The sequence below is a fragment of the Cavia porcellus genome, unplaced genomic scaffold (assembly GCF_034190915.1).
Source record: "Cavia porcellus strain 051 isolate PalLab524CR breed Dunkin Hartley unplaced genomic scaffold, mCavPor4.1 scaffold_6, whole genome shotgun sequence".
NCBI classification, from domain to species: Eukaryota; Metazoa; Chordata; class Mammalia; order Rodentia; family Caviidae; genus Cavia; species Cavia porcellus.
In genome coordinates this window covers 101,858,343-101,877,586 of record NW_026947489.1, presented here as the reverse complement: position 1 = coordinate 101,877,586, position 19,244 = coordinate 101,858,343, and the positions used below count along the sequence as shown (strand labels likewise).

At 50.4% G+C, this 19,244-nt stretch overlaps 1 protein-coding gene across 7 annotated transcripts in view; it reads left to right on the top strand.

Moving 5' to 3' along the window:
* The window catches only part of Mical2 (microtubule associated monooxygenase, calponin and LIM domain containing 2), a 204,407-nt gene that overhangs the window by 18,176 nt on the left and 166,987 nt on the right, over positions 1-19,244 (top strand). For all 7 annotated transcript variants that reach the window (XR_001200303.3, XR_010048412.1, XR_010048411.1 and 4 more), the window contains exon 2: positions 5,654-5,721. The gene's annotated coding sequence lies outside the window, so the exon portion shown is untranslated. The remainder of the gene's footprint in view (positions 1-5,653; positions 5,722-19,244) is intronic.

Here is a 19,244-nt window from a genome sequence, read left to right as displayed (position 1 = left end):
CACTTCTTGAATAACCTTTCCTGGATGGTTTAAGAGAAACGACGGACATTGTGAACTTTCTATTCCCTTTAAGATTTCAGGCTGAGCTTTCATGTTGCCTATGTACCTGTACCAGTGTAAAGGTTAGGCTGTATCTCACTGCCTGGTGTCACTTCCTTCCCAGCCAGTGGGGAAGAACCAAATCACACTCCAAGAAAACTCAGCTAGTTCCCTTTTGCTTTCCAAGAGCAGAGAACAAAGTTATAAAGAGGAAAAGAAAGGAAAGGGAAATACTTGCCTGAATAATCCCTCTGGCTGCAGAGGCCACTGCCAGAAGCCAGCGAAAAGCCCACAGCTGCCGGGTGGGGCCCGAGGTGCTGTGTGTCCTGTGGGATCAGCAGATGAGGCCCACTAACCTCCCCCTTCTGTGCCAGGTGGTGCTGTGTCACCCCACTGATTGTCGAGTTTATGCTCCAGCAGCCTTTGTCCCAGACTTCCTGGACCTGGAAGCGGGTGCCTGTGTGCTCACCTCATGCTAAAGTGGGGTAGGAGGACTGGGGGTGTTGCCGCTTAGTTTTTGCTACCAGGCCTGGGGTTCGATTTTCCTTTCTCTACAATGCATAAAAAATACAGATGAGGGGCTGGGGATTTAGCTCAGCGGCATAAGCGCCTGCCTTGCAAGCAGCCAGTCGTGAGTTCGATCCCCTATACCGATAAAAACGAAAAAGACCAAAAAAAAAAAAAACATTAAAAAAAATACAGATGAAAATGGAACTTTTAGTGTGAAGCGACATGAGTCTGCTAAGGGCACGGAGATGTAGCGGTAGATGATCCTCCCGGCTTCACTGGCAGTAGAGACAGTGAGAAAAGGAGCCTAGCAATGACAGGCTTGTTTAGCACAGTGCTGTGTGTCGGATACTGTAGTCCACTTGGTAGGTAGAATCTCTTGGCTCAGGTGACTGAGAAAACCAGAACCAGCTCTCCAGAGCATCCTGCTAGGCACACCCTGGTTAACGCTCCCTGATAAAAGCCATTTTGGAATCACACTGGTGCTCTTTGAGAGTAAAAACACAAAGGACCAGAGAAGAAACCTTGCCTAAGGATGTACCTGGGGTGTTGGGACACTGCCTCTCCTGTGTGCTCCTTCCTTCCTCTGATTTACCAGGGATGATGGGCCAGGAGGACAGTGCTGTCACCCTTTTGGCTGTCACAGTGATGAGTGACAGCATAAGTGACTCATGTGAGGCAGTTTCAGGCTCAGGAATCAGAAGACCAGTACATCAGGTGAAAAAGGCATGGTGTGACCTTGGCCGAGTGAGGTGATTATTGTTTTCTCTGAGACTCAGTTTCTTTACCTGGAAAATGGGCTGGATGATTATCCAGCTCCAAGATCAGGTGGAAGAGTTTGTCCCTTGGTGCATGGCACATTGAAATACTCCAGGAAGGCCATTTTGTTCCTCCCTCCCCACCCCTACTTTCTCTACAAAGAGTTGTCGTTAAGTAACTAGGTTTTCTCCAGCACCACTTTGAAGTCAGTGAAGATCAGCTTCAGCTTCCTTGTTTCTCTTGTTTGCCTTTCCTAATGCTCATGGCAAAAGGTCCCTGTCTGGGCTGGGTCTCCATCAGGGACTGCAGGCCCCGGGCATTGGCTCTTGGTCCCGGCATGTGCCTCTCCATAGTGGGGCTCTCAGTGGCCTCCCTTCACTCCCATTTGCAGGCACCTTGCCGCCCATGTGTGCTTTACCCTGCTGCCTGGATCTTGCTGAGGGTGGACAGCTGGCCCTTCTTCCTGGGTGGATTTGGTGGTGGTAAAGCAGCCATCTGCTCAGTGCTGTTGTTAGTCAGGACTCTTGATTTCAAGGGATAGGAGCCAAACTTGAATAAGCTGATGCATAAGCGGGACATGTTGGAAGCTTTCAGGGAGGCTCAGAGAATCAAGGGAGCGCTAGAGAATGTAGCCCTGAGAAGAGAAAGCTCACCTCCAGCATCCCTGGACCAGAGTCCTCTGTCCATTGGTCCACGGCTACAGACAGCTCCCTGCTGCTCCAAGCAGCCTCCAAGGACCAGCTCTTCCTTGGCACTTTGCAAACTGAAGCACGTGCACGCTCTTTGTACCAACGAGTGTGGCCAAGGAGGAAAGCTACTCTCAGGAAGCTGCCTTGAGACCTGTGCTCACTTTTTTGGCTGAAGAGTGAGGACAGGGTGAAATTTACTATCAGCACAAAAGAAGAGCGGTAACCAGTGAGTGGCAGGTATTCTAAGCTTTTTAACTCATTTAATCTTCATACTTGACCCTGTTTTACACACCAGGAAACAGGCAGAGAGTGGGTAAGCAGTTTGCTCGAGGTTACTTAGTGTCTTGGTTACTTTTCTCTCCTTGCTGAGACAAAATACCCGACACCCAAAATTAAGGAAGCAAAGGTTTATTTAGTTTGTTTGTGGAGGTTTCAGTCCCTAATCAGCTGGCTCCAAGGTAGGGTGGCGTGGCATCAGGGCAACTCTTCAAGATGGCAGAGCACCAAGAGCAGAGGGGAGGAGGAGAGCCAGTCTCTTTACCTCCCTTACATTGTATGCAGGCCACCCCCTGCCCCCAGGGCAGGTGTAACACTGACAAAATCTCTGCACCTTCCTCTTGCCCAGAATGAGAATACTTACAAAGTAAGGACCCTGGCTCCCTGCTGAGTCCCTTAGTTAAACTTCTAAACTTTTCAAATTGGCACAATGTATCAGCCATAACACTTACAAGTTAGGAGGACAGTGAGGATTGAACCCAGGTGGAGAGCTATAGATGCCCTTGCTGTTCGCCACCCACTCTAGGACAGATTGTAACAGCTGATGTCACCTGCATGCGTTAGCTCCTGGGGCCAAGTCCTTTGCAGCGTTGTCTCAATCATCTTCACAATGCCCTCTGGAGTGGGTACTAATGTTATTTCCATGTTTACATAAAAAAATGAGGCCCCCAGAGACCATGCGGTTTGCCCAAGGCCACCCAACTCTTAAAGTGACAGAGCTGGGATCTTGGTTTGCCTGATTGTAGGCCGTGAGCTGTTAACCCATCTCCCAGGTCCCATTTGATTCAGATAGTTCTCTTGCTGGGTCAGAAGCCTGCTGGTGTTTGGGATAAAAAGCAGACTTGGCTCAGGATCTGTGTCTTTGTCCTCTGTCTGAGGGTCTGGGGTGTGGAGACCTCCACTTGGGTTGTGCTGTGTTGTGGATTAAGATGGTTCTTGAGGGGCTGGGGATTTAGCTCAGCGGCATAAGCGCCTGCCTTGCAAGCAGCCAGTCGTGAGTTCGATCCCTGGTACCGATAAAAACGAAAAAGACCAAAAAAAAAAAACCAAAAAAACAAAAACAAGATGGTTCTTGAACAAGTCTTCGATGTGTCTGAGCTCTGTATCCATTCATTCCTCTATGTAGCAAATACTGCTTTTATGCTTAGGGGTGCCAGGCGTGGTGTAAGTGCTGGTGGTCTTTCCGGGAAGACCCTGTCTCTCTGTAGCTGGCTCAGAGGATGTCAGAGAGGAAGGATTGCCAAGTTGCTCTCCTGCTAGCCTGCCATGTTCCTTGGGACCCACAAGGCCATTCAGGTTCCCAGAAAGTCTTCTCAGGCCCAAATCAGGCTCCCAGAGGACCAGAGACCTCCTGCTTATTTGCTTGAGACTGACATGATAGCAAGTCCAAGGGGAGACAGATGATGTTTCTTCATCTAATTGATTACCAAAGGAGGTATTGTGTCAGAGAACAAACCTGGGTTTGGACTCTGGCCAGCTCCATGAACTCCCAGAGCTGCTGTGGTTAGTGCTAATGGGATGCTTAGCCAGACACTTGGCTGAAGCATGCCTCAGTTTACCCTTTTGTAATGTAATACTGTACTCCTTTGTTCCAAGTTTGCAGGGAGGATTAAGTAAGGCATCACACACACATTAACCACCCAGTGCAAAGCCTTGCACAGGTAATGCTCTCCCCAACCTTTTAACTAATAACTAGTATGATAGGGATCTCTAAAAGTCAGGGTCCATGGGCAGTGGCAGGAAATCACCAGTTATATCAAGCTCCTCATTTTGTAGGTGAATGAACAGATCTCCTTGGAGTACTAGGCTCTGGGAACTTTCAGTTGATGATGTTACAGGGAGCGCAAAGCATGTTTGGCTGTTGGTCAGACAAAGGGCACATGTGGGTTGATCTGAGCCTAGGTCTCTATGGGAGTCTGACCAATGGATCAGCCCTTGTGGCCCCAACAGTGTCACAGGGTACAAAGACTTCTGTTCCTGAGATCCAGGGAGCAGGAAGTGGTCTCTGGTTTCTCAGACCCTGAGAGTAGAATTTGACATCAGGATGTCCAACTCTCCCACCTACTCCAGCTTCCCAGGAGAATCAGGAGCAGCCAAGTCAAAGTCTCCGGTCACCCTGGCCTCTGGCCTACAGCTCAGGCATAGAGAATGTGGCTGAAGCGGGCCAGCCTGTCTGTCAGCTGGTGCAGACCAGAAGGGTGTGGGCTTGATGGTGCGCACAGTGGCAAGCAGGACTGTAGCTGCTGCCCAGGTCGCTGCTCTTGGGGCTTGCCAGGCTCTTGGAGTGTGTCAACCACCACAACTGAGATAGACGCCCGCCTCCAGGACACCTTTGCTTAGGATGTGGAGTGGCCTGAGCTCGAATCCTACCATGCTGTGGCTCCCTGGCAAATGCTGGCTGCTTTCCAAGCTTCCGTTCCAAGCTGCCTGTGAGGAGCTACTGAGAAAGTATGTCTTGTCCTGGTGACACCGACTTTGTATGCAACCAGTGCTGAGCCATGGCAGGTTCTCCTCCATGATTGGTCCGTACGTTCTGGACGGCAAGGTCCGCTTTGCAGTGCTCTGAGTGTGGCTGTCTGTATATTGGTGAGAACACATGCGTGCCTGTGTTTGTGTGGCCAGGCAGGCCTGCTGCTTTGTAGAACAAAGTGTGTACTTCCCAGAATGTGGACTTTCCCTGTTATAGGTGGCAAATTTCACATCTGTGTTAGCTTCGGTCCTCTTGAGGCTGCCTCTTAGACATTGAGATTTTTTTTCAGTGTGAGAATATATAAATATGTTATACATATGTATAACATATACAAATATGTATAATACATACAAATATGTTACAACTTGGGACCTCATTTTCCAAACAGGTGTAGAGACATTTTCTGAAGCAGCAATAGTATGCAATCTAATCATACGGGTGGTCACTGGAATTTAGGTGACAGCTGTGATGAGGTGGGCCACTTCCCTGATTCCCTGGTTTATTCATTATCTTGGTCGTTTATACAGGCGATCTTCCAGATTTCACATTGGTGACTTGTTAGCAAGTTTTATACTACCTTGATTTATTTTCATTTTGTCTCAAGCTTAGAAATTCTGGTATTTTCTTTTTGACCAAGGCAAAGTCTTTGTGTCAGGGTAGAATAAGGACACAAGGTGCCCAGCCAGTGGTGGATGACAGAATTTGCTTAATAGACTCTTGGCATGCAAAACTCAGAGTACAGGGAGTCTCTGTCCATTTCAAGTGCCACTATGAGACAAAGTACCCAGAATAATGTATTTAGGAAAGTTGGCTATGATCAGTGATGTGTGGGACTCCGTTGGAAGGGAGGAGACAGGAGCCTGGCATTTCAGATCATGAAACTGACATTAATCGTGACCTCTGGTTTTTATAGGACCATGGCAACCTGTGCAGGGCTTGTCCTGACAGAAGACTTCAGCCCCTGTGATGCCTGAGAATCACGTGAGTAAGCCACAGTGGTGGCTCTGTGTTGTGCATTGGCTCCCAGGGACTGCGTTTAAGCTGAGGAAGGTGTGGGAGCTCTTAGACTCTTCAAGCCAGACACCATTGAAGATACAGTGGCTAGAGGAACCTTCCTTCCCCTCCTTAGCCCTCAGCCTTGGTCTATGACCTGCAAGGTTGCACAGCCTCCCTGGGCTTCCAGAAGAGGTAGGGTGGAGCCCGAGACTCATCTGGGGAGGTGAGAGACCTGTGTGACTGCTGGTGTGTGAATGGGCAGGCCTTCCAGCAGCTCTTCTGACCCCAGCCTGGCTCTGAGCCACTCAGCCACCCAGGACCTCTTCGTGAAGTGATCTCAGTGCACCCTACGCTACAGGGCCAAGACTTGAAAATGTGATTGCTGTGTCTTTATCAGAATGTGTGGGCTCCATTCTGAGAAGAAACTTGGTTAGATCTTTCTGAGGCTTCCAAAGCTGATGGGAGTCCTGGGGTCTGGAAGGCTTGGTATAGGCAGACATCCATGATGGCCCTGTTCGTTTGTGGCCCCCTTACATGAGCTAATGTAAGAGCCTTCCCTCCACTCTCCTGGATCCACTCCTTGTCCTTCCTACCGCATCCCTTCCTGTGCTGCCGGAGACCCTTCTCAGGATACATCTGACTACCCCTCCTATTGACCTTCAGGGCCCCCTCCAGGACTAGGACATGCTGTTCCCTCTCAGAAGCCTCCCTCACCTCCACAGATGAGGCTGGTGCCCCGCAGCACTTTGCTGTCCCTCAGATGCACCATCATGTGAGCTAAGGTGTCTTCACTTGCACGTTGCCCATCAGCTGAGGGAGCCTACAGGTCAGGGAACCACCTTCCAGCTTTCCTATCTGAGACTCTCCCAGCTAACACAGTCCCTGTGAGGTTGCATGTAGTCAGTAGCTGCTTGCTGACTGAAGGAGTCTGAATCCCAGGTCAGGCCAGGTTTTACAGCTACAAAGCTGGGCTCTGCACAGCCAGAAAACTCGCCCTGAGTTTCTGCTTAATTAGGCCTGAGCCTCATCTCCTCCTCCTCATCAGGCTAGCCTTGCTTCTGTAAACTGTGTAATTAGAGAGGCTATTTAGAGCAACCCTCTTATTACCAAACAGGGAAACTGAGACCTGGCCTGAAGAGACTTTCTCAAGTTTGTAGAACTTACCAGAGCCAAGTGGATAATTGGAAAACAGGCCCCGGGCTTCCGTTCTGGCATTCTTCCCACTCCCCCGCTCCTCCTCAGCCTCCCTTCTGTGCTCAGCAACCTGAGAACCTTCTGCAGCCTGCATGAGTCCACACCGGCAGGAGGGAAGAACTTACAGAATGCCCTGAGTTGGGGAAAGGTGGAGGGGAGGACTCCTGGGCCCTCTCCAGGTGCCCTTAGACTGTGGGCCAGGGTGGGCATCACAGGAGCTCAGTTTGATTGCAGGAGGAGGGAGTGTGAGGGTCAAGGAGAGGATCAGGGCCAATCCAAGAGGCCAGGACTCGGGGGAAAACATAAGTTTGCCCTTAGAGGCTGACCTGGTCGGCACCGAGCACCCGCGTGGAGATAGGATGAAAGGAGTTTGCTGGATCTAGGGGAAGGTTCTTAGCATCTGGGAAAGAGGCCCATATGGCCAACCTGTCACAGCTCTGCGGCCCCTGCCCTGTGCTGCGGAAACCCCACATGTAGCAGGCATCCATGTGTCATCTGACCTGTACTGGGGAGGGTGCGTGGGGTTCCGGCTGACTCACCCCTACCGTGCACAGATGAATTTCATCCCGTCTCTGATCAAGCACGTGTCCAGTTGTTTCCTTCCCGCTGTGGGTCTTGGGTCTCTCCTGGCTCATTTGTCCAGTCCAGGCTTGACACGGGGCCCGGTGGGTCTCTGTGTGAACTCCACCCTTCTTGTACCGTCTCAGGCACACAGACTGGAGACCGGGACCGTGCCCAGATCTGTCTCCTTCAGCAAGTTGAAACATACAATTTGCCTAAATTACAGAGAATGTGATGTTAGCCAAATAGGTACCTCAGATTGCTTTCCAAAACATTACCAGATTATATACTTCTCTAGGGCAGGGAAAGTGTGTTGTATTATGTCATTATTATTTAAACCTTGCATTTACATTGTGCTTCATATTTTATAAAGATTATTTCATCTTCGTGATTGGACAGGTAGATTCACTCCCATTTTCCAGAAGAGAAATTATCCTTAGACAAACTGGAACTTGCCCAAGGTGATGGAGCTAGGGGCTGAACTAAGGGGTCATGCAGCCTCCTGTTTATAAATCCCGTGATCTCTTTCCTCTATTAAAAATCCTACCATGTGTAAGGCACTGGAGGGGCTGGAACATAAGGGGAGCTCAATAAATATTTGTTGAATAAGTGAACTTTGTCTCCTCCTCCTCATTCCTCCTCCTCCTCCTCCTCCTCCTCATTCATCCTCCTCCTCCTCCTCCTCCCCTGCCCCCTTTCATCCTCTTCCTCCCCCTCTCCCTCTTGTTCTTCTTCACCATAAATGGATTCTCTCTGGCAGTAAAGAGGTCACTACCCTGTGAAGTAATTGAGTCTCTGGCCCTGATAAGGAACTGGTGAGCTGTCTTCTTACCCAGCCTCACGGCAGGGAACTGGGTCATACTCACTGAATAATTAATCCCACCAATCTTTTCCTCACAGCTTCCTCCTCCCTGGGCTGAGATGCTCTATCCAACCTGGAGCGGATGAGATCCTCGGCAGAGGCAGACCCTACTGTTCATTGTCATTAAACCTCCAGATGTCGCACTGAAGTGCCACCATTAGACTCTTGTCCTAACCAAGTCAGACTTCTACTGGGTTCATTTGATCTCCTCTGTCGCCCTTCCCCGCCACCAGCGAGCTCTAGACTAAGGAAGAGGAGCAGTTGTGGTTATTTTATTTGTTCTGTAGGGGCAGAGGCCCTCCTCTCCCTTCCCACTGACCTCTGAACCCCCAAGATTTTGTGGCAAAGGTTAGAGAAAAAGAAATGATGTCTTGTGAGGAGGGAATGCATGGGAGGAGAGGCTGTGATCCTCGCATCTGCTGGCCTGCTCTGCCCCTGAGCAACACACAGGTCATGTTTCTTAAAGGCTACAGGGGATCTGTGGGCCTCATTAGACTCTCGAGGTCAACAGAGTTGAGTGGAAAAAGGAGTGAGCTGAGATCCAAACGGTCATGTTCTGGCATTAGCCCTTCATGCCGGGGCTGGGTGGCCTTGGGGAGATCACAGAACTCCTCCTTCCTGATTTCCTGATAAGGACTGAAGGGAACGTAGAGGTTTGGGTGGCATCTTGAAGACACCTCCTAGACTTCGGTGGTCCTCCGCGCTCACTCTGAGTTTGTCCCCACAGTCAGTACCGTTATGTCCCAGTCATCTCTTCCTTGCGTGGCCAGAGCTTGCTGCTGGCCTGTGTAGCTCTGTGTACCCCTTGTTCCCCGGCGCATAGCAGCATGTAGATGAGAACAGCCTCCTGCTGCCCTCAACATCTGCCAGATGGCATGCGAAGGAGCATTGGCGACCTACAGAGGAGAGACTGGTTGGTATAAAAGGCCAGTGGCATTACAGAGTGCTGGGATATGCAAGTTCTTAGTGACCCCAGCTTCCTAGACTCTACTGAGTTATGACCAAAGGGTAGTAAGTATGCTAGGAATACATCCCCAGCCGTGGCCAGTCTTTGTGGCCAGGGTGACCAGGCACCCTGGAGTAAGGACAGTAGTGGGTAGAGGCTGCTCAGAGAGAGACAAGAAATGCCTTCCCCAGCTAACCCAGAGAGGAGAAGGGATAAAGAGGAGCATGTGTCACTGCTGTTTACAGCTGGAGGGAACTAGGTCGTCTCACCCAGTCTTCGGTTATGAGCGAAGTCAGGGCCATGAGTTAAACAGATGCCTAATGAGGCCAGAGGTGAGATGGGAGCCAGGTCTCCTGACCCAATGAAAGGCTTTCTCCCTGACACCACAGGGCCTCCTCACAGGGGCTCGGTCACCACACCTTCCATGCCTCCCTCTGACCCTGACCTTGAACATCTAAGTGTTAGCCAGGCCTCCACCTTGCTGTTTGTCAAGGCCCCATAAAACCTGGGCACAGCAGCCTGGCCAGAGAGACCGAGCCTACACCTGGTACCTGGCAATGTTCAGTCAGCACAATTGTGTTTTATGGTGTGTCTTGGGACAGATCAAGACAGGAAGTGAAGGAGTTAAAGTCAGACCTTGGCAGTGGTTTCCCATTCAGATACCCAGTGGCTTTATTGCTAAGCAGACTTGTTCAGAGGGTGGGGACTGAGGCCAGCTTGTACTGTCCCTTGCTCAGAGAGCAGCTGGCTACCCCATGGCTCTGTTGATGACATGTGAGCTGAATGGAAGCCACTGACTTTTTTTCTATGGATGCCTTTTGATTCCACATTTTCTTCTGAGCTCAAAGGTTTGTATGTTGAGCTCTACCTGCTGTACAGGCACTAAATTCTTAAATGTGACCTTTATCCTCATGAGAGGCCTCAGAGAGGTACACATGTGAACTTGCCCATGACCCATAAGGGCAGGGCTCAGACACAGGATATCTGATCCCAAACCCCTTCCTTTCCCCATATTTTGCCAGGCCCTTCTGCACAGCAAAGGAAGGGCTGGAGGATAGTAGGCCAGATATGGATGGAAGTTTCCAGCATTCAGAATGGTACTTCTGAGTACCAGGCCCTGGGCTTGGTTCTGGGTTGCAAAGTTGAATAAGACACAGTTGCTTGACTCGCAGGATCAAGTGGCTGCCTGGCAGTGGGACCGACGTTTATAATCATGGCCATGTGAGTGTTACCAGAGAGAGAAATTCCTGGGGTGCTGGGAGCCCAGAGAACAGGGTAGCACCCAGGGAGTACTATGCCAAGGTGGTGCATGGGACTCAGGTTGAAGCATGCTGGTAAGATTGCCAGGCAGAAAAAGGAAGTGGAGAATTTTTCAAGGAAAAAGATATGGAGGTGAGAAAGAGCCCGGCTCAGGGTCTGGAAGGAGGGATGTGTATGCATTTCCTTCTTAGCTGAGACTGCACAGCGTGGAACATACAGTTGAAAGATCGGCTGTGGGAGGAAGACAGGGTTTGAAGCACGACTGTGCAAAGCCTTGCAAAAAACACTTCTACCGTCTGAGCTTCATTGAAGGAAAGATCAGTAGAACAGCACAAATCCTCCAGATAGGAAATCTCCAGGCATCTGAAGTCCTATGTGATGTGTGCAGGCTTGTTTTCAATTTGTGTCCACTTCCTGTATTTTGCATCTCATGCACCAGTGGAGGTGATGTTGGTGGGGCAGCGGGAGTGGGGTGGGATGAGCCACGTCGACAATTCATATTTAAAATGGCTCGGATTCCTCTGGCCAAAGAAGCGGATAGTAAACACCCTTGTGCGTTCCTGTGCAGACTGTCTCTCCAGGGACTGTTTTGCATTCCAGACAGGGCCACACAGTACTTCTGCAGGAGCAGGGGGCACAGGGTGAGAAAGCTACTTCAATATAAAAAGGACCAATGAAAACATACAGCTGTTTTTAAGAATGATATTTGCAAGGCAGGAGCAACCAGGAAGTAGGTTATTTGTCATAAGGGTGATCAGATTTTTTTAAAAAAAAAAGTCAGATCTTTAGAAAGGGGAGAGAGAGAGAGAGAAAGACAGAGAGAGAGAGACTGTCCTCTCCTCCAGAAGCTCTTGTCTCCTGGGCTGGCTGTCCCCTCTTTAATGAATACCTCACTGAGGTCATCCCAGGAAATAAGCTTTGGAAACTGAGCTTTGAGTCTGAATTGCCCTCCCTGGAGAGGAAAAGACCAATAAAGGGATCTGAAGTCAAAGACAGCTTCTTGGTTTCATAGCAACTGTCCACCTTTGTAGCCCCTGGATTTCATATGTTTGTGAGGAAAGACAAAATCCCTTCTAGGGAATGAATGTTTTTCAGAGCATGAGCCCACATACCAAGGAGGGCATCCAGCACCTCCGCTCCACCAGCACAAATGTGGTGCATTGATTGGGTGGGAGACATGCCTCTTCTATCCTGAAACATTCGCAGGCTTAGTCACACCCTCTGGTCCTCTCCCAGCTGAGTCTGGGGTCAGTGAGGGGCGTGCTGACCAGATGAGTGGTCAAGGCATTTGGTGAGACCAGAGCACATGTCCCACGTCTCAAGCTCTGGGGCCTAGCCTCTGAGCATCACCAAGAGAGCTGGGGTCCTGAGATCTCCACCTCTCCCATCTGGATTGCTCTCAGCAGCCTGCAAGAGCCTCATCACTGTCACCAAGTAGGCAAGTATAACTAGACTTTCAAATTCCAGTGCTCATGTGCCTGGTCCTAGAAGATGAAATAATCTCCTCGGCCTCATTTCAGTGGGAAGTATAGTCTAGAGATGGATTCTACCCTGTCTGATCAGACGGCCTGTCTGCATTTACTGTCTGGAACCTTCCTGGGCTATCCAGACCCTTGAGAAAAGCAGCTCCCTAGAGACCTCCATTCTGCTGCTCTCCAGCAGGGTTCAGTGCTATCCTCAACTCCTCCTTCTGCTTGGACCCTCAAGTGCCTACTTATAGGTAGCAGCAATGTTTCACGGGCGGAGAGCTCCTCTGGTGAAGGATTGCCTCCCAGCTGGTCCCCCTGCCAGGGTCTGCTCGCTCTTCCGAGGTTCCTTCTGGGCACAGCTCAGCTGTGCTCACAGAGCGCGCTGCCTGGCACATGGTCTTCAGTGTCTGTGGAGTGGAAAACAAATGAGCACCAAATAAATCCTTTTTCCTTCTAGCAGAAGCAAAAAGGAAGCAAACAGGTCTAAACTGAGTTGCATACCTGCTCTCCAGGATCCAGCATACACTTCAGAAAAGATCAAAGGGAGTCCTGATAACGCTATCTTCCAGTAGCACTAGGGGAGGGCCCACTGACCTTGGATCAAACCCACAGCAAGACTGAGTCCTGCTTTCAGGGTTTAAACAAACAAATGGCAGTAGCAACACCAAGCCCCAGGAAGTGGTGGCCCTCACAGAGCCCCAGAGGGTAGAGTCCATGCCCCACAGCTTCTGCTTGCCCAGCGTAGGCCTGCTGGACTCAGCACGCCCGTTGGACATGATTTCTGAGAGCCTCCTGTGCATTGCTTTGCTGTGCTGCTTCTTTGCAGGGACAGTGCATTTACATGCTGGACCCCGATTCTCTGGCGTGTTGACATGGTGGCAGACTGTGGACAGCTCATTAGTCCTTTCTGACTCAGCCAGGGCTCACCCGTCCATGCAGGTGGACACACCTGCCCATAAAGGCTGAAAGCCACTTACAGGCCCTGGTATGGAGACTAGAGCAAGGGTGTGGCCCACTGGACTGCTGGCCGGGTGGATGGCATAATGGAAAGGACAGACAAACACCTCCTTCCCTGGCGTCGGCATATTCACAGAAGCCAGCTGACTGCTGGGATTCAGGGAGGTATTACTTACATTATTAATAACATTAATAACAAAAACAACGAAGCCTGTGTAATTATGCAATCAGGAAATTAATCCCAAAATTAAAGGTCTATAATTCAATTGAAAAGCATAGATGTGGAAGCAGGTCCAGCCTTCCTGAGGTACATTCTTACTGGTAAATATTTCTTCATTTGTCACACATATGCCACCTGTCTACTGGCAGCAGAAATAACACTGGTACTGGGATTACTAGGATAAAAATCGATGGACAACCCATAAGCAAGTGAATTAGTCAGTAAAGAACATAGTTTGCAAAGCAGAATTGTAAGTATTGATTGGGTATGAGCTGAGTACCTAGAGCTGAGGTGATACTAGGGAAATAGTAAAAAAAGACATTAGCCTCTTCCTTACGAAGTTTGTACCTAGGTTGTCTGAACAAGATTAATGCGAATGAGACACAGTGGGTTCCAGGCTCTATGAAGTGCCATGGCCTTGTATGTGCCCCATGGGACTCCTGTATTACAACCATTTGTTTCCCCCACCAGCTCACAATTCTCAGAGGATGGGGAGGGGTGTGTCAGGTGCCCACAGCCTGCCAGGCTTCGGTAGGTGCTTGGTAAATGGAATGGATGGGGTGGAAGGTGCCTGCTGGTTTCTAAACCTGGTTGCTGGATCCTTTTATACTTCAGACTGCAGAGATTCCGTCTGGGAGTGAGCGCGGAAAGCTGGAGATCTGGACGCCTCCTGGGGAGTCTGCAGTAGAGCTGGGTTTAATAACCCGGCCTAGACACCAGAAATCAGGAGCGTGTAGGAGTGAGGGGTGGGGAAGCTTCTGCTCCTGAACATGCCTGGCCCTGGTGATCCTGCCCTGGACAGCCTTCCCTGGAGCCTCTCTCCAGCTCTTGGGACTCCATCTCCCAATTCTGTGTTCTCCCCTCCTGACAGTCAGCTCCATTTCAGCTCTAGCTGGGGAATTAGGAAGTCCAGTCCCCAAAGTAGACTGTGAATGTCCTATGGAGCACTGCTCCTAGTAGACCTTTAGTCAGTGCTGTGGGTTGACCGCTTGAGACCTGAGCAGGTAGGAGGAGAAAAGAAGAGATCGTGGGTGAGCACAGGGATATAGCCACAGGCGAGCTGTGTGCCACTGGGAAGCCAGCCTGACATTAAGAAAGGCTGCATGGTACTGAGGGGGACCTGGGGAGCCCAGCTGGAAAGAGTGGACTTGTCCAAGGGGTGAAGGGACCCCTGAGGCCTTTGTGAAAAGTCTTAACTCAGGCCATTATATATCCTGCATTTCATGTGATGCTCCTGATTGGGTCTGAAGCAGAAGCAGTTGTCACAAGCACCCAGCACTGGCAGAAGCCCAGTACCAGGCACAGGGATGTACCACGGCTGGCCTCAGACAGCTCACAGATTGGAGATGCAAATGCGAGGAGCTCCATGCAGTAGTGTGTGGGAAAGCATCCTACGAACCTGCACAGAGCATGGTGGGGCAAAGGGGTGAGGTGGGCAAGCTAAGGCTTTAGAGGAGCACGGGGCAGCTAAGAGTACGGCCCAGCTAACCACCATTGTCTTTCATCTTCAAGTAACCCAGCTGGGCAGGGCTATTATTATCTCCACTTTATGGATGAGAAAACTGAGGTTCAAAGAGCTTAGGTAGCCTATCCTGGCTCACACAGCTGGTAAAGGGTGGGCCCAGATTTGTGGTCCATCAGTCTGACTCCAGCATCTAAACTGGGACCCATGACATCCTGTTGCCTTGGAGGTTTTAGCTGTAAAAGTGACTGGGCTTTTACCAAGTGACCAGTCTCGGTGGGCATTCCAGACAGGGGAGCTAGTGCAAACAAGGGCACAGGGATGGAGTGTGGAGGAGTTCCATGTCTCAGGACCGGGAGATGGTTCCCTAAGTCCAGAGGGTGAATGTCCAGGGGAGTGGTGAAGGGAGAGGCTGGAGGAGCAGGCAGGGGCCAGATCATGACCGCTGGCTCTGTTTTGCTCCACTAAGAGTTTGGACTTCACTCTGCAGCTTATCTGGGAGCTGTTGAAGGACTGTAAACAGGAACAGGACCTGACCAAGTGTGCGTCTCTGATAGGACAGTCTCTCTGGCAGTAGTTTGAGGTTGAGGCTGGGGCTTGAAGGGAGGCAAATCTGGAGACCAGAAAATGTTGATGAGGAACTTTGGGAGTCCCAGTGAGAGCAGGTGGAGCCCTGGACCTCCAGAGAGGTATGGGAGGCAGGGGACATGGCTATGAGGAGGCAGGACTTGGTGACCAGCCAGCTCCGTGAGCTGAGAGAAAAGGGGCAGAGACCAGACTTTGGCACCAAAATTCTGAAGTCAGTGGTCTCTGCCCCATGAGTGGTTCATGGGGTGGGGCAGCAGGAGTTGGGAGAAACGCGGGTGCAGGTGAACGGACCACATGCCAGGTCTGCATAGGGGAACTGGGGAAACATCAAATTGCAATTGACACATGGCCTGGAAGGCAGCAGAGAGATGCCCGCTAGAGCGAGAGTTTGGTGACTTGTCAGATCGCAGGCACTGGGGGAACTGGCAGGGTGCTGAGGTTCTGGAGGGCGAGGACTGGATCTTTACTTGAAGGGATAGGTGGAGAGAGAGGAGTCCACAAAAGCCAAAACTGCAGAGGCCATAAGCAAGATAAAGCCTGATAGGTGGCAACTGGCTTAAAAGGGTGGTTGCTGACTTTGGGGAGCAGAAGGCAGACGGTGGCAGCTGAAGGGTGAGGGAAGGGAAGGACCAAAACCTCAAAAGGATAGACTGTTCCTTTGGGGATCTCGGCTACAAAGGGAAGAAGGGAGAGTACAATTTTTTTCTCCCCAGAACTGTGACTGAGTTCATGTATGTTTTGGGAGTGACTTTGTACTGGTAAATTCACAAAGTAGAAAACAACCAAAAACCTGTTGAGCAATGAACCGTTCGGGGGAAGGGGTGAAAGATGCAGTCGAGCAGCCCCACTGTTCCAAACTGGGGGGCCCTTTGGAGGACAGATGATCAGACCCTGCTAGGTAAGGAGTGGCGTGGGGTGGAGATGGCTTCATGGTCACCGTAGATTGTTGGACAAGGTGCTGTGGACACAGTGAGCAGCTGTTAATGAAAAACCCTTCTGAGTTCACTTTGTCATGGGTTCTGCACCTCCCCGCCAGCATCACTCCCCATCTTTAAGTAGGAAGAGCCAAGGTCCTGAGGCCTAATTTCAGCATCCCAGAAGAAAGAGCACCATTCTGGCACAAAGGGTCACTCTACGGGATGCCCGACCTGTCAAACTTTGAGTTGGCTAATGAGACACGAGCTCCTTTGCTCCCACTCTGCATGGAAACACACCAGTCTGCCTTCTCTGGGCTTGGCTTATGGGCATAGTGGTGGGGTCATTCCCACGCTGACACCCACCATGCTCATTTGGGAGCCCTGCGTTTGGAGGGACCCCTCCACCTGCTTTCCACAGCATTCCATGTCACTCACGCTGGCCTCCAAGGAGTGCTTAGTGACTCAGAGACTCACTTGCTTCCCACAACATCAGAAGGGCTTGCAGGGCCGTGGGGGCCTTCCAGAGCATTTGGGCTGTTACTGAAGCTCGGGAAATGAGCTGGATGACCTGTCCCTGTCTCCTGTCTTATGCCACTCTCAAACTGGGAGAAGTTGGATCTTTTCAAGACAGAGTGTGTCTATGCAGCGCTTCTGTAGGGTACTGGACAGGCTTGTTTCTGGGCACCAAGCATCTATTTCAGGATATCGAGATCCTTATGGAATGTAAGACATGAAATGATGATATTAGTTGTTATTGGAAGTTGACCAACAATAATGAGTTTGTAAGAGGAATGTGGATTCCCACGTGACCAAACTTTTTACTGGGGGGAGGTTTGTTCTGATGCAGGCCAACACGGTATGCCTGCCACAGGCATCCACTGTATTCTTCAAGGTGGCAGCTGCTGCCTGACAGACAGACCCCTGATTCTCAGCAACTTTACCCACTACATTCCCTATGTGAAGACCGAAACATGTCTGGTTCTAAAGGTTTCCCTCCAAGTGGGTTCCTTTCTTCCTAGGACTCTGCTGTCCCCGCTATGTGGTTGCCAGGGCCACTGGGCTCCAGAGGAAGGAACGGACACAGAGGATTTTATGGTTCAGTCTCCATGTGGCATAAACATGCCCTGCTCATGTTCCATCTCCTAGAACTTGGTCACCTGGGCTCTCACAGCCACCAGGAAGGGCCTGGGGCATCTTGTTACATGCAGAGCCCAGCATTTTGGAGTCTAATGAAAATAGGGTGGACAGCATCATGGACTAAAGGTCACGTCCCTGATTTGGTGTGCAAGGCTCCGTCCACTTTGCGTGGGAGCAGGGTGTGAGTGGTGGTTAAGGATGTGCCTCTAAACTCCAGGTGTGGGGTTTCTGAATCACTGATTCTCCACTTCTGGCCCTCTGACTTTGGGCAAGTTGCTGACTTTTCTAGTCCTTTAAAAATATGGGGATGATGCTAGTACCTAACAATGCCTTGTTTTGTTTCAGTGATTAATGACTTCAATATACATAAAGCTTCTAACACATTGCTCGAGAATTCATAGGTGCTCATTAAACGTCAACAGTGATTGTTTCCCAACTATCACTCATTCATTCTTGCCTTTAGCACAGCCTGTAATATACAGAGAGGGCTTTGTTCTATAGGAAGCAGAAGCAGGGAAGTAAAATACTTGTTTCAACATAGCCTTACCGACTGTAATGGAGGTCAGCGCGGGTGCTATGGGAACACCGTAGGAGAAGCCCATTCCATTTGGGGAAATGCTGGGGCACAGGGAGATAACTTAGCTCTAGAGGAGATGCAGCTGGAAGGAGGACCAGGAGTTGTGGAGTACAGATGTGCTCATGCCTGTGTGAGTAAATACAGTGTGTGATGGAACCAACGCTGTTTTTATAAATGGGAAAGCTTCTTCAGCCAACAGTGGGTTCTCTAGGGGAGTCAAGGGATTCGTGGACACTGTCCTTAAAGCTGATGTTAGTCAATAAAATAATATGTCAAGCTCAAGCCCTGACTTGAGGGACAGAAATTTACCTGATTAAACAGCCATTGCTGGCACTCAGTTAATCCAATAGCATGTCCAGCAACCTGGCCTGGTGTGGCCCAGTGTTCAGGGAACTTTTTGGGGAAAACCTCCCCTGCTTTCGAGGGACTACAGCCAGCAGCAGCACAGTGCAGGGACCCCTGGAACCAAGGGCAGGGCAGCGTTCTCCTAGGCAGGCAATGCATGGTAGTCTCTGGGGACCGACGCCAAGTTGCTGAGACCCACACTTTGCTGGGATATTGGAGGAGACGTCATGGGCGCCGTGGCAGGAAGGATGGGTCTGTGTCAAAACCCTGGGAAAGGCAGGATGAGAAATAAACACTGAGATCTCGACAGGGCTGAGTGTTGGGAGGTTTCCTGCCTTCTAATGAGATTTGGAGGGAAGAAGGACAGATGCTCAGATGATTCTGGAAAACAAAAGTTAATTATTTCACTTAAGCTACATGTTTTTTCCATTAGCATAATGATTTCTTTGGCTTATTACACTTTAACTCCACAGCATTTTGAAGTCATCCTCATTGTTTATGAGGCCACACATTTTGCACTCTGGCCTGGAGCAGCTTGCACTGTTAGATGGGGGTCGCAGTGGTTTTATTTTGTACGCACCTTATTGTTGCTTTTGCAGTGAAATATGCACGACATGAGATGAACCGTTTTAACTCCAGGTTGCAGCTCAGCAGTATGAAGCCCGTTCGCCGTGCTGTGCAGCCATCGCCACCGTCCCCCGACACTCTGTCAGCCACACTGAAACTCAGCCCCATTGAGCACAGGCTCCCATCCCCTCTCCCTCTGCCCCTAGCCGCACCATGCTACTGTCCATCTCCAGACTTGCTCCCTGTGGACTCCTGCCACTCTCCCTCTTGAGTCAGGCTGCCTCCTGGAAATGGGAATTTTGAGTTCACAGTTTTCCTGGGCATCCAGTGTGTGACTGGGGTAACTCAGGGCATGGGTAGAAGAGTCCGCCGGGTTTTTGTTTGGTGAGTTCTGTGTGTGGTGAAGTGTACGTTATTTTGGCAGCTAGATACACAGGTTTCCACCG